The sequence below is a fragment of the Macrobrachium nipponense genome, chromosome 29 (assembly GCF_015104395.2).
Source record: "Macrobrachium nipponense isolate FS-2020 chromosome 29, ASM1510439v2, whole genome shotgun sequence".
Taxonomy (NCBI): domain Eukaryota; kingdom Metazoa; phylum Arthropoda; class Malacostraca; order Decapoda; family Palaemonidae; genus Macrobrachium; species Macrobrachium nipponense.
The window spans coordinates 14,950,200-14,965,666 of NC_061092.1; the positions used below are offsets into that span (position 1 = coordinate 14,950,200).

Consider the following 15,467-nt stretch of genomic DNA (forward strand, 5'->3'; position numbering starts at 1 on the left):
ACGAATTGCCTGCCACGTGCGAGCGTTATTACGAATGCCCGAATCCGGTTCCCGACGCACGACAGGAAAGGCAAATGCGCCGGTGGCAATCTTTGAAAAATCCTTTTGTTGCAGAATATATGCATATCCCACGAGAAGATCAGTTCCGAATTCCATTTTGTACGTTTGCAAGCTACATCCCTGGAGAAATTAGAAAACTCCTCGGGAGCATATGACACCAGCCATAGTGTACCTACTAGTGCAGTATGGTTTCCCCTCCCCTCTTTTTATTTATTTTTTTTTTTTTTAGTTTCCCGTAAAAGAAAACTTATGGCGGTTTTGTCTGTCCGTCCGTACTTTTTGTTTTGATCCGCCCTCAGATCTTAAAAGCTATTGAGGCTAGAGGGGGGCTGCAAACTGGTATGTTTATCATCCACCCTCTGATCATCAACCATACCAAATTGCAGCCCTCTAGCCTCGGTAGTTTTTATTATAGTTATAGCTAAATTTAGCCATAATCGCTCTTCTGGCAACGATATAGGATATGCCACCACCGGGCCGGGGTTAAAGTTTCATGGGCCGCGCCTCATACAGCATTACACTGAGACCACCGAAAGATAGATTTATTTTCGGTGGCCCTGATTATACGTTGTAGCTGCTGTACAGAAAACTCGATTCCTCTGCGCGTTTTTATTTATTTATTTGTGTATCTATTTGTTAAATATTTATTTATTTATTGCGTGTGTAAAGATTGCGATGTATAGTTATGGCCAATGATTATAACCGATTCGTAAATGGGATTTAGCGCTCAAGAATTATTATACCCAATATGTTTATTTTCGTTACCGTACGTTCGTTTCATTTTCATCAAGGCCTTTAATTTTATTTTTTTATATAAATCTCTTGAACTCCGTATTACGTACATGTTCGTTACCTTACGTTCGCTTTCATTTTTATCAGTGATTTTTATTTTTAACTCTCTTGAGCTAAGTATCATCGTAACTGGGGCTGAATGGGGGTATTTCGTTAGGAAGATTAACCAGCTTATCGGAACGACAAGACAGAGAGACACGTCATAGGAGTGAAAATTAGGGGAATATATAAAGTGCACCTTTGTTGAGAGAGAGAGAGAGAGAGAGAGAGAGAGAGAGAGAGAGAGAGAGAGTTTATTAAACCTCTCAGGCATTCTGGGAAGAGAGGAATGATTCATCCACGACGAATATTTCGCCCCCCGTTACTTCTAGGAGAATTACGTTATTCCTCTTTAGCGAAACAAAAAAAGAAAGATCGCTTGAGAAACAGATCCTCAGGGATAAACATTAGTTTACAAGCTCCGTTCTTTACGACTGATGAAAGCGAGTTGAACTACGAGGGGCAACTGGAAGTGTAGAACTCTCGTTTCTCCCAGCAGGGCTGGGCACCACTTTCTTCGTATCGGAAGTTTTTGAATCGTACCGAGATATTATGTGGGTCTTGTCGAACGGTTCCATGGCATGTTTGTGGATTCGGGGACGACCGCCAACCCCTCCACCTACCCTCCCCCTTCCCTCCCTGGATCAAAATTTACCGACTTTGTTCTTTCTGTGGGGGACCGATTATCACTCAAAGAAAAAAAAATTAAAAGAACAACGTGTACCCCGTAGTGGGGTAGAGCCGTCAGCTGACCTCATGCGGTGCACTGTAGGCATTATTTGAGGTTCTTTGCAGCGTCCCATCGGCCCCTAGCTGCAACCACTTTCTTTCCTTTTACTGTACCTCCTTTCACATTCTCTCTCTTCATCTTACTTTCCAGCCTCTCATAACACTTGATCATAGCGCAACTGCTTTGAGGTTTTCCTCCTGTTACACTTTTTCAAACCTTTTACTGTCAGTTTCCATTTTAGCGCTGAATGACCTCATAGGTTCCAGTGCTTGGCCTTTGGTCTAAATTCTATATTCAACTCAACAAGAACAACATGTATATGTTTTGGATAATTCCCCCAGTGAACAACTGAAGTAAGATTGAGAACTTGCGGGTGTAATAAAAAATGATTTAACAAAATAATGAAGCAGTTTATTAAATGAGTAAGGTATTAATTAATAAAGGAGGAGGTAAATCATCTTAATAAATGATGAATACCCTTCACCTCAATTATAAACTTTCCTTCACTCCGCTTAAAAAAAAAAATTGTCGAGTAGAAAATCACCAAAGTTACGAGTAACACGGTACATGAGAGGGTCAATTACGAAATTCGAATTAGTCCTAAGATAGTAACGACACGCAAACTCCTTCATGCCTGAGGCATTTCCTCCTCGGCAATTGCATATTGGGCAGACTTGCTCCTTTGGCATAAGAAAGAGGCCGCCATAACACGAAATTGGCCTGCTTGACCCTCATTAGCGGAAACGGTATTTTGCGAGTCGAGGTCACTGGTTGTTATTATGCGGAGGGGTTATGATTTACGTGACATTATAATAATAATAATAATTAATAATAATAATAATAATAATAATAATATAATAATAATAATAATTATTAATTAATTATTATTATTAATTATATTTATTATTATTATTTTATTATTATTATTATTATTAGGGAGCAGACCCTCTCTCAAGCATACTTTATTAAAAGTAATGGCTGAAGTAGCCATTACTTTTATTATTATTATTATTATTATTATTATTATTATTATTATTATTATTATTATTATTATTATTTTATTATTATTATTAAAGTGAGGAAACCCTCTAACAGCGGATACGGTATTTTAAGGTGTAGGCCAATTGCGGAATTCTGACTTCCATGGCAATTTATTCTTATCATTATTATATCGCTGACAAGAACATTATTATTCATTTTATTGATAAAACCCTTTCCTCTTATAGAAAGTGGCCTTCAGAGAAGAAAATACCCCTTTCATTCCATAACAGGTGACTTATGAAAGAACACCTTCCCTGCCTATATTATCCCCCAGAACCCCCCCGACCCCCACACCGCTTCATGCACACCTGCGCTGAAACCTCATTAGCAGCGAAATCTCATAACTTATGTTTATGATTCTGCGCCATTAGACTTCATCTTGTGCGCACGCTCTCTCTCGCGCTGTCAAGCTCGTGAATGAACTTTACGTTTTAATATTCCCGAGCCTTCTCGACGTCCTGCTTCATTCTAAGATCCGCGAATTCCAAGAGCCGCGAATAATACGCTCGTTTCTACAGCCTTTCCTCTCCCATTCTTGCTGCAAGACCAAACAGTCACAAAGCGCTTCTGTGGTTCCTATCTGTCTCCTTTTTATTATTTTTTCTTTCCATTATTTTTATAGTATCTCTTGATTCATCAAGCCTTTCTCTTTCCTCGTTATCAAGGTTTTAGAGAGCGCTTAATTTTGGAGAAAAATACTTGTTGTTTTCGAGACAACCCTCTCCCCCGCCCCCACCCCCACCCCAACCCCCCAAAAATATAGATAAATAAAAAAATTCAGCGAATGATTCCGGGATTAGATAAGCAAATGTTTTTCATGATCTAAACATATTCGCAGGTAACTGCTTTATGGGAAAAAAAGACCAAAAACTACCTCAGTTGGCTAGGAAAGCGGCAGCGCTGATCTTTGTGAAAAGTAGACGTTATGCTTGAATTGAAGAACTCATACCGACGTCTTTCTTTGACGAAATAAAATTCCACCATTGAATCGTTATCCATATAACATTTCGTCTGACTAGCGTTAGACATCATATGTCCCTTTTCCCGCGAATCATCGTGAAACATCTGTGCATGTAGTCAGGTGGAAGAGAAGTAGGTCTTTACTGAAAAATAAAGATTCTCAGATGCGAGGCTTAGGCTAAAATCGAGCTCACCTTTCTCTCTAGACGACAGGCAAGCTGAGAGTCTGTCAGTTGTCTTGTCCTCAGGATTCACTCTTTCTCAATCAGATTCGGAAAATAGCCTCTCCTACTTATAGGACTTCCCAGGTTTCCTATCCATCTGTTTCTTTGATTGTCCAGTAGGTCTTCTTACCTCTGGTTTACTTTTAGAATAATGGAACCTTTCCATTCCATTTACGTGACCAAACAACCGCAGGCTAGCCAGCCTTAACAGACTAGGAAATTTAATATTTTTAAAATCAGGCTCTCTTCTGATATTTTTTTCCCCTCCACCGAATCGTGACATACGGAGGCAAGGCCATCACGGCTGCTTGAGTTGGCCCAACAGTCTGTGATGTAAGCATCCAGGAGTCGTGTCGTAAGTCGGGATAAGCCCTTCTGTCTCTCAAGAAGCTGATATTGCGGGAGAGGGCTGCTGTTATTCCATTTATTAATTACATTAGTAATCTCCGGTTTAGTGTCATTGAAGTTACCAAACATCAACGTTAGATAAATTCGTACAATTACGAGTATATAGAACCTGAGGTTCCCTGGTAACGTCCACTTCCGTGCATGTTATTGTGAGAAACAAGACTTATTATTCCCTGTCTGAATTTCCTGTTGTTAGATGTCAATAGATCATCTCACTCATTCGGATCCTTTTGACACTCCTTTTTCGTTCTCATGGTTGCGTGATCATCAGCTTATAGCATGTCAGCGATTCTCTCTATATCAAGGGGAAGCGGAGAGCTCTTCTATTTCATACGTTCGTCCAAAAACAACATTAATGACGGTGACGGAGCGCTTTACCTTTTCTGCACCCGATCTGACCTCAAATCAGTCGTTAAAAAGAAAAAAAATCTGTACTGTATTACAATTGATATATTAATATATTTGTAGGTGTTACAGACGGCACTTCATAATGAGGGTCTCTCATTGAAATTGTTTTATTTTTTATTTTTTTATTTTTTTTTACGAGGTCGTAGACAATTAATATATTAATACATTTCTAGGTGTTATAGACGGTACTCTTCGGATCTTCATAATTAAAGTCTTTCATTGATTGATTGATTCATTTATTTATTTATTTATTTATTTTTTACGAGAACGTAGTTAAATATTTTTCCCGGATAAGAAGCGTCGTTTAATTCAAGGTAGCGTTCGAGATTCCCACCCGGATCCTAATTTCATTCCTGGTTTGGCGTAATAGAAGGTTTAAGGGTTAGATTATCCTTATATTGACTGCAGACCAAATGTTACGTTAAACTGGAGACTCCTAATACGTACAGTGTGGGTCTTTCGATTACATACCGTTTAAGCGAGCCAAGTTTCATGGCGGTAATCTTTCATTGTCAGTTTGTCTCTTATCTAATACAATGATCAGTCGTCTGATTAATTCTTTAATACGTCTCATAAAAGTACTATTGTTTTACTTCAGAATATCACCAGTAATTGGGATATAGGTGTCGTAAGATCCGTGTTTTTTTATCATGTATGAGGTATTGAGAAAAAACGTTAAAACATGATTCGTGTTATCTCTCATTTTTTTTCCCTGTGAGAACAGCTTTTACAGAAAGTGAACAATTTTATATCATATTTCCGCTTTGATGCCTGTAGTGTCATGTAGTTTCGACTTCACAAATTTTGCACAATTTTATATCGTTTTGTTTATTTTCTCACGGTTATTTTCCTAGCGATTAGTTTTATTTTGCAAATAAGGAAGGTCGTGACCTTGCTTGTGGGGAAATTTTGCTAAATGCTCTTAGGGTAGAAGTAGGAACTGACCGATAGACTTGAGCAATCTTAAAAGCCCTTTTGCCTAGCGAGAGGAAGCCTTATATATTTCTTCTCTCTCAGTTCCGAAAAGCTACTGAATCGCGATTACCTACACTTTGATTTAGAGAGCACGCAAAAAGTCACGAATCACTACGAGCGCCTCAGTGGCGTGGTCGGTATGGTGTTTGGCGTGCCACCTCGTTGGCCGCGAGTTCGAATCTCGGGCATTCCGTTGAGGTGTGAGAGATGTGTATTTCTGGTGATAGAAGCTCACTCTCGACGTGGTTCGGAAGTCGCGTAAAGCCGTTGGTCCCGTTTCTGAACAACCGCTGGTTCCATGCAACGTAAAAACACCATACGAACGAAAAAGCGAATCACTACAGAGAAACAGAATGATACAGAGCGTAAGTAAAAAGATAAATGTAAAAAGATGAACTTACTGAATTTATTTTTTATTAGCGAAGTAAATTGAAAAAAGATGCCTGGACGTTTGATCACAGCTGACCTATACCAGTGCAGTTGTGATCAGACTTCCAGGCATCAGAATCGTATCTACTTCGCTAATAAAGTATATTAAATTAAGTAAGTTATGCTTCTTTATCTATGTTTTTACTTTCATTCTATATCTTTTTCCTTAACAGTTATCCGCGACTTTTTGGCCGCTCCCGAAAGCAAAGTCTCGGGAGTTACGATTCAGTATCTTTCTGTAATGAGACAGGTGAAGAAACATCAATTTTCTTTCGCTAAATAAAAGGGCTTTTAAGATTGCTCAGGCCTATCGGTCAGTTCCTACTTCTACCCGCAGGGTATTTTTAGCCAGACTTCCCCAAAAGCAAGGTCTTGAACCGAAACATTCCTTCTTCGTAAGATCAAATTAATCGTCAGAACAAAAGAACACAGATATACCATCGCAGGTGATTTAGAATTTGTATACCGTTCTCAATATTTTGTGGTGTAATAATCCTTCATTCGTTTTGGCCATTAGCAGAAAGTTTTTTCATATTTTCTACCTCTGGAGAAGGGGCTCTGTATCGTCATAATTTTATATTTGTATGTTTGAAGTGTATGATAAAGTTTTTGCATATAGGAATACAAATGGAAGGTTAATAGTTTGTCGCTAGTGATAATATGTCAGTGTACTTTCCTGTGAAAAGTGAGGCAAGTACCTTATGCTTCATAGGTTCGTATTATCTCTGAAACTGGACTAGAAATCAGATTTAACCTTAATATATTATAGAACGATCTTATTATCTATATTATAGAGAAACTGTACTTGAACCAATATTACAAAAATAAATATTGCAGACTGTTTCCATAGGCATTATGCCTTTCTTGAATTACAGGGATAGGGTACTCATATAACATTACAGGCCGCTGGTAATTGAAGATGGGACCTGGATTATAAACGTTTAATTTTGTTCACTATGTAGTGATTCTGAATAAATATTCGTACCCCAGGTTCGCTCTTAAATTACTAGAGGCTTGTATTGATAGGAGTACCCACCCGATCCTTGTAAATCAAGAAAGACATCATGTCTATGGTTAAAGTCTGTCATATATCTTTTATTTTATTTTATTCAGAAGGCTGCGTATCGGAAAAGACGAGATGGACCACATTATTCGAGGTGCCTTGAAAAGCGAAGACCACAGTTCACTAGGGTGCTGGATTCAATGCCAAGCTCTCTTGGCATTATAACCGATACCCATTTTTTTTTTTTTTTTTTTAAGAGGATCCTAATTCATGGGCAAAATTTTATGCCCGACTGTGAATGATTTTTGTCGTCTCTTAGAGTATCCTTTCGATGATGGATATGTGAATCCGGTAAATTCACTTTGTGATCAGATTTACCCACTAAATTTGACAGAAATGGCTGATTTGTGTCCATCTGGAGACAAAAATGGCTGATTTTTCCGTACCCAGATAACAGAAATGACTGAATTTAGTATCAGGTTTTACGGAAATTCCTTATGTTCTCCTACATACTTTTCCCTACTAATTTCGCAGGATAAACTGATTTTAATGCCGACTTAACAGTAACGGATTTTGCCCATTGCGAACAAAGATTTATGATTCTGGCGTGTCGCTTCTTGAAAGTTTTTACTGGAAGTGAATATTAAAAAATCACATAAATGGAATAGACTCGTCATTAGCCAGAGGTTGTGTGTTACAACACCTACGAAAAAAAGATGTTTTTCAGTGTAGACACTGATTCTAGAACCCTGCTTTGAATGAGTCGCACCCTTGTTGCATGGCAGTTTGCAAATACATTTAATTAAGACCTGTTTATCGAACTAACTGATTTCAAGGTCGCTTTCGGTATGAAGAGCGCCTCTATTCTTTAGTGGATTGATTGCCTCATTATTTTTCCGCAAAGATTAAAGTCCCATTCATGTAAAGCTCTTGTTCAGGGCGCTGTTTTCCAAAGATTAAAAGCCTATCTGAGTACAGCGCACTGATTCAAGTGCTAGATCAACATTTCCTAATTCCATGGAGGGATTAATTATGGTCTCTCATTTCTGTGAAGTTTGAAAGTGATTACACGGACCTGGAGACTGAACCGGAATGCGTCTCTCCTCAAAATCTATTCTTCATGATCTACGAAAGCCTTCTTTTCCAGGAGGTTACAGTCTCGCATTACAATTAAGAAATAATTAACTAATGCATAGAGGTGATTCCTACTCTTTCCCCTTTTCGGTGGATTAGAAGCTGGTCCCGCAAACTGACCCAAAATATTTGAAACTGACCTCCTCCGAAAAGGGTATCGAATCGGAGGGAGATGAATCTAGACACTTGCCACAAGATTGACCAGAAAACAATTGTATTTGTGATATAGGCTCTTGTGCCCTATTCCCATCGGTCAAGAGAGGTAATTTCCTGCACAAACATTTCTGTTGGAGTACCCGAATGAGACACAGTTCAGGATACCAAACATTGTTTTAAGAGAGGTACTGACACCAAATATTGTTTTTAAAGGAGGTACTGATTCTTTTCAAGGAAGATACTGACACCGAACATTGTTTTAAGGCAGTTACTGACACCAAATATTGTTTTTAAAGGCAGTACTAAACACCAAACATTGTTTTAAGCAGTTGCCGACACCAAACATTGTTTTTTAAGGGAAGTACTGATTGTTTTTTTAAGGGAGGTACTGACACCGCAAGCATTGTTTTTCAAGAGAGTTACTGACACCAAACCTTGTTTTTAAGGGGGAAGGGGGAGGTACTGACACCAAACTGTTTTAAGGGAGTTACTGACACCAAAACCGTTTTTAGGGAAGTACTGACACCAAACATTGTTTTTAAGGGAGGTACTGATTGTTTTTAAGGGAGATACTGACACCAAACATTTTTTAAGGCAGTTACTGACACCAAACATTGTTTTTAAGGGAGGTACTGATTGTTTTTAAGGGAGATACTGACACCAAACATTGTTTAAGGGAGTTACTGACACCAAACATTGTTTTTAAGGGAGGAAGGTACTTAACCAAACATTGTTTTTAAGGGAGATACTGACACCAAACATTGTTTTAAGGGAGTTACTGACACCAAACCTTGTTTTTAAGGGGGAGGTACTGACACCAAACCTTGTTTTTGAGGGAGGTACTGACACCAAACATTGTTTTTAAGGGAGGTACTGACACCGGGTTTCCATTTCATAGACAAAGCAAATTTGGCAAGAAAGGGACTAATGCAAAAAGTGTATTAGAGATTTACTGTCTATATCCCTTTAGGATTTAATAAGAAGCTTGCTTCAAAACAATGTTTGAAAAAAAAAGAAAAAAAAAAAAGGTCATGCGCATTCTCCAAAAAATTATAACTTTTATATAGTAAGCTATAATCAAAGAAATCCTTTCCTAAAAATAGTTTATAATTATATATATAATATATGTGTATATATATATATATATATATATATATATATATATATATGTATATATATATATATATATATATATATATATATATATCTATATGTATATGCTATGGAAGATTGATTCCAATTTTTTAACCCTTAAATTTCATGAGAGTAACCTTAAGAAAATACGATCTCGGCAACACAAGATATGGGACGTATTACCAGTTTATCACAGGTTCTGGTGTTTTGCGTCTTGGATATGAAAAAGATATATTCGGCACTTATTTGAGTCAAGGCGAATGGGATTGGAAAGTTTTTATCCATAGCGGTAAATGTATTCCTTATCTGAATATTTATCATGCAAGACATTTTCTTATTTTAATTCAAGCGTAATATATATATATATATATATATATATATATATATATATATATATATATATATATATATATAATGTGTGTGTATGTATGAATGTATATGTGTGTATGTACACGCTTAGCTAACTAACATTCATTACTAAATCCTTTCCTTAGTAGGTAATAAGCCAGTTTTTACAAAATACATCAATTCTTGCATCGTATTCTTGAAGATAAAAAAACGTTTCAGAAATGTTTATAATAACATGGATTTTGATAATAAGCGATAAATGTAAGCCTGGTCTCTCGAGATCTTATCTGTCCACGCACCTCAGACTAAGATAAAAGCACTTTTATGCTGAAGAAAGCGACTCCAATGCCAAGAATATTTTTTATTTTTTGAAGGAAACGCTGACGCCATGACACTATCCCAAAAAAACTAAAAAAAAAAAAAAAAATATTCAGGAGACAGGTTCCAGGACCCCTTTTCAGGATTTTGGAAACTCTTTACAACAAGGGACATTTCCAGTAATGCTTCCTTAACGGCTTAGATGCCTGTCTTAGCGTCTGAACTGACCCCCAGTCATTGCTCCCAAGAGTTATGATAAAAATAAGTTAAAAATAATACCACGACTCTTCACTTATTTTAGTTCCGTAGTCCAAGAGGAATCGATTCCTTTTGATGTACAACTATTCCCCAAGATTTAAAGAGAAAGACAATGCCACGATTCCTCGCGACTGGAATGATAGGGTCCTCAGTTGGGGAAGGTTGGATCCCAGCAATATCGACTCCGAAAATGTAATTAATACCTGGTTAGTTGGATCCCTGTACCCTATGGCCAAGACGCCCAATCTTATTGAACGCATTTCGTTCGTCCGTAAGTCCGTAAGTCATTTCTAGGTGATTCCAATATAATTATAAAGAAATTCTTACCGTGAAGTTGATGTTTTATACACAGCCATTGTTGACTTTGAAAATGGTTTGTATAGTTTCAGTGCCATTTTTTTATTATTTGTCTTTAGAAATTGAAAACTGGTTTCGCCAATGTATTTCAAGCCCTGAGAGGTGTAAGAGTATAATTTTGTAATAATTAGGCATTTTTTTTTAAATCCTTTTCTTAAGACGTCAAGATTGTTGGCTACAGAGACCTTGTGTATGTAAATAATGTTATGCACTGACACTGCCGATTTTAATACTCGCATTTATTAAATTTTTTAAGATAATTAAACATCACTTTTTCTTTTCGTTGAGACACATTCTTCTATTTTGGGAGTAGTTTAACCGCTCGGTAGCAGATAGTATTTATAAGCATCGCTAATTTCAGTCTCTCTACTTCATTCGTTAAAGTTAGGAAAATAGTATTTTGCTGGAAATTCGCAGCACCGGAAATATCAGCGACAGCGTCCTCCTTTTTTTTTCATTTTTTTTCTTTTTTTTCAGGATGATTTGGACCATATCAAAAGAATCATTAAATTTCCCGGTCCGGTCTCTGAATATGGAAACAATTCACACCAATTCACAGAGGAAAAAAAAGAAAAAAAATTAATCACGGTAATCGTGTGTTCCATATCCGAAGCCAGGAAGCGTATTTACGAGAATGTTTTATGCTGCACCTCCCCGTTTTTCAAGTTCGGACACTTATTTCACGTGAAGTATTGGCGCTAATATTCTGCTTTGAGGACCCGGCACATATTTCGCCAGAAATTTGATCTAGCCTCTCTGCCGCCACGTGCCGTGCGAATTTCAGCTGCGGAACAGCTTCAAAACGTTTATTAAAACGGATTTTCGAAAAGCTATTTTGAGGAGACGTTTGAAAAATCGATAGGTTACAGACGGTCGTTTTTAGCGGCGCATTCCAAACGAGGTGATAATTACTTTAGCGATGAAGTTTGGTAAAAACATATATCTAGAGAAAAAGAAATCAAAGATAATGTAATTTACAACGATAGATTCAAGCACAGAAACTGATTTCGAAATGATACTTTCAGTAGAAAAAAAAACAGGGCCTTGCTCTGATATATTCTAGTTGTCTGTTTGGGAAATACTTTCTTAGAGAAAATATCTGTACAAATGCATTCCGGAAAAGGTATTACTGGAGAACACCAGACCTAGAGATATGAACATTTCACTAATCCTCTCCATGAGGTGTAAGTTAGTAAAAATTTAATCCTAAATTTAATTCAGTTACCGCGCACAAGTGGGAACATTAATCACAATTTTTCATCCACTGGGGAGTTCTCTTAAAGAGCTATATTGTGTGAGGACTTTGAAAAGTTAGAACACGCGGGAACCATAAAATATAGCATACTTTATTGTTGTGAAGACAATACTGGTTCGTTATGATTCTTCAATTTTAACGTACAGTAAGAGCAATATTTAGAACACTTAATTCAAAGGCCATTAAAATCAAACCGCCCCCACCCCCGGAAAAAATATATCGATAAAAATATAATATCCACAGGTAAAAATTCTCTTAAGAATACACGCTACAAAGGTGAACTAGTTGATATGAACAGGTACATGGGCCTTGCTTATAGAACGATGGAAGGCAGCCTTTTGAAGAATTTAAAGTACACATCCCCGCCTTATATGTTCTGTAAAAGAAAGGTTATTCCAAACATCTGTTAGACTTGAGCGCAAAAAGTCATCCCCCGGAGCTATTACCTGTGGATCTTTATTTTACAAAACGTGAAAAAAAAGCTTCCAGCTCTATTTATTTTCTTATTTTTTTTTGTAGCTTAAGACAAGCTCTCTCTCTCTCTCTCTCTCTCTCTCTCTCTCTCTCTCTCTCTCTCTCTCTCTCATACGTCAGGTTGGTTTTATTATATTGATTTGCTTTGTCGATTTACCTTTTTACCTTCAGACTTTGATTTTCCAAAACGTTAAAACCCTCTCATCTGTCTTTCTTTTTCATTGATGGACAAGACTCTCTCTCTCTCTCTCTCTCTCTCTCTCTCTCTCTCTCTCTCTCTCTCTCTCCTCTTATCACGTGTGAGATGATTAAAAAGCAAAGACTCTCAATCAGAGACAAGATTTATTATTTTTATAAGTTTTTTATTTTTCTTATTAATTTGGTGTCTTGCATTAATTTTTTTTTCCATCAGACTGTCCCAAGAAAGTAGATTAATTGAGAAAATGTCCCTCTTTGTTGAAAAGATTGCAGTGCTGTCTTTTAATCAGTTTTCTTCCTTGCAAAAGAAAACAAGCTAATTACTTCATTGCATATGTTAAAGAGATACAGGGCCTCTCTCTCGGTTTAGAGAAAATGAGCTTCAAACAGAATCTCTCTCTCTCTCTCTCTCTCTCCTCTCTCTCTCTCTCTTTCTCTCTCTCTCTCTCTCTCTCCTCTCTCTCTCTCTCTTCGTAATCATAAGGATATTTAATCTACCATTATTTATCTCGTCTTTTTTCACTCCCTCCATTTTCGAAGCTGCCTCAGTTTCATATTAATGATATTTGGGCTACCAGAAAAATATAATTAAAATGCCATATTGGAACATTAACGACAAACTATTACTGACAAAACTTTTGTGTATGTACTCATACACACAAATTTATATATATATATATATATATATATATATATATATATATATATATATAATAACTCTCAAACTGAGTCAGAGTGCTTTAGACACATGTAGAGTTTTCGTTTTATCCATAAAAGTTAGAAAAGAACTTAATTGTACCCCATTAATTCCTTAACAAAAGTTTGTATTATTATTATTTTTATTACCTACCTTAATATAAGGTAGTAATTAATATTATTATTATTACCTACCTTAATATAAGGTAGTAATTAACCTGGACAGTTAAATCTAGAGCGTGACCAAGTAGGAGAAAATGACGATAATGTGGTTTCCCTTCACTCCTTCTGCTTCCCCCTTCAAGAGCTCCTTACCCTTCAGCGTCGACGTCTTCTGGTGCAGGTGTCCTTTTCGTTCGAAGGCATCGGCGACCGTCGCCTGCAGCCTTCGCATTGACGCTCTTGCGAAAACCGAGCGAGAGAGTTGGGGGAGAGAGAGAGAGAGAGAAGGGGGAACGGGGGATGGGGGTTAGAAAGAGCCCTGAAACGCGTGTGATTCGTGTAGAGGCAACACAACTATTCAGTCAGTACTCTGTGGAATAACTTCTTCGAGAAATCTTTTCTCCATTTCTCAAGCGTCTTTATTCGCCATTGTTTCTGATGCCTGGAACGCGAGTGGGCATTTTCCTTTTTTCCAGGCGGCTTGGAGACCTTCAAAAGTCGCTCGCTCGCTCGCTCTCCGAGAGGGGCGTCGCACACACGTTCTTTCAAGGATTAGCACACTAAGAGAAGTAGTAGTGTCTTACTTCTTCGAGTTTTTCCTCTTTCGTCCTTCTAGTACCTACACGAAATCCCAGTGCAAAATATCCCTCTGTTCCAATCATCAGATCCTTCTTTTATGCGAAACGAGAGGGGCCAGTGAAAGTTTGAGGGACCATATACAATTGTTCCACGTCGCCTGGAAGTCATGCACAGCTCGAAGGAAACCGCTTCCTTTTTTTTTTTTCCTGTTTTACGAAAGTGTCATCATCAAGAAACCCCAAGAGAAGAAGGACCAACTGGGCATCTGAGCGACCATCTTCATCGAAGTGGGCCGTTCAAACCGTGTTCATGACATTGTGACCCAAGGAAACTACTGTAGTAGTGACACTCGGGACTGATGCAGCATTTTGTCCGCGACTCGCGCATAGCCGCCAACGTCGTCTGTCCCGTCACGAGGGAAGGAGGGCTCGAGGGAGAGAGAGAGAGGGAGAGAGAGTGGGAGAGATAGGAAGAGACGGACGGCAGCTTCGGCACTCGGGTTTACCGTCCACATCGGCCCTCTGCCACACACTGACTCTCTGCTGCTGCTGATGCCGCTGCTCCTCCTGGTCCTCCTCCTCCTCCTCCGCCTCCTCCTCCTCCTCCTCCTCCTCCTTCTTCCTTCCTTGCAACGAAACACAACGACTCTCTCTCTCTCTCTCTTCTCTCTCTCTCTCTGACCACTCCCCCAGTTTTGCCCCTTGCAATATCTCTCTCTCTCTCTCTCTCTCTCTCTCTCTCTCTCTCTCTCTCTCTCTCTTACCCACACACACACACACACACACCTGTCTACATGTACGAGTGTATTTCCGTATGTCCATGTGACACCTGAATGCGGAAAAGGTATAACTCACGAATTTATCTCATTTCCATGACTAACCGTCTCTCTCTCGCGGTCCCGTTGTTCCCTTAGGTTTTTTCCAGTACCAAAGGAAACTGGACTCAAAAGTTCACCACTGACCTCAAGCTTTACGAAACGAGAAAAAAAATCCGGACTTAAACAGTAGCCTTTCACCGCCTAATACGATTGATATGATGACAATAAATAGAAGTGAGTTCTTTAGCCTGCTTAACATACCTCGCGGCTGTTGAGCTAATTATCCCATTACATAACGACGTTAATTGATAATTGGAGTTTTATCTGCTTGAGTGCATTTCGATAAGCATAGTTGTACACACGCTAATCATGTTTGTCATTAAGTCTGTGCGTTTGTGATGTACATGTGGCCTGGTTTCTAACGGCTTATTTGCAGCTGTTGTTTACGTACACAAAAGTTTGTGTGTGCGTGTGTTATATATATATATATATATATATATATATATATATAT

The 15,467-nt window shown here is 38.1% G+C and overlaps 1 protein-coding gene across 2 annotated transcripts in view; it reads right to left on the reverse strand.

Moving 5' to 3' along the window:
• The window catches only part of LOC135206140 (uncharacterized), a 286,363-nt gene extending 271,662 nt beyond the window's left edge, over positions 1–14,701 (reverse strand). Inside the window, exon 1 of one of the 2 annotated variants that reach the window (XM_064237397.1) lies at positions 13,713–14,701. The gene's annotated coding sequence lies outside the window, so the exon portion shown is untranslated. Of the gene's footprint in view, positions 1–13,592 lie in introns of both variants that reach the window. The other variant, XM_064237396.1, reaches the window with a different exon arrangement.
• Positions 14,702–15,467: the final 766 nt, after the last annotated feature.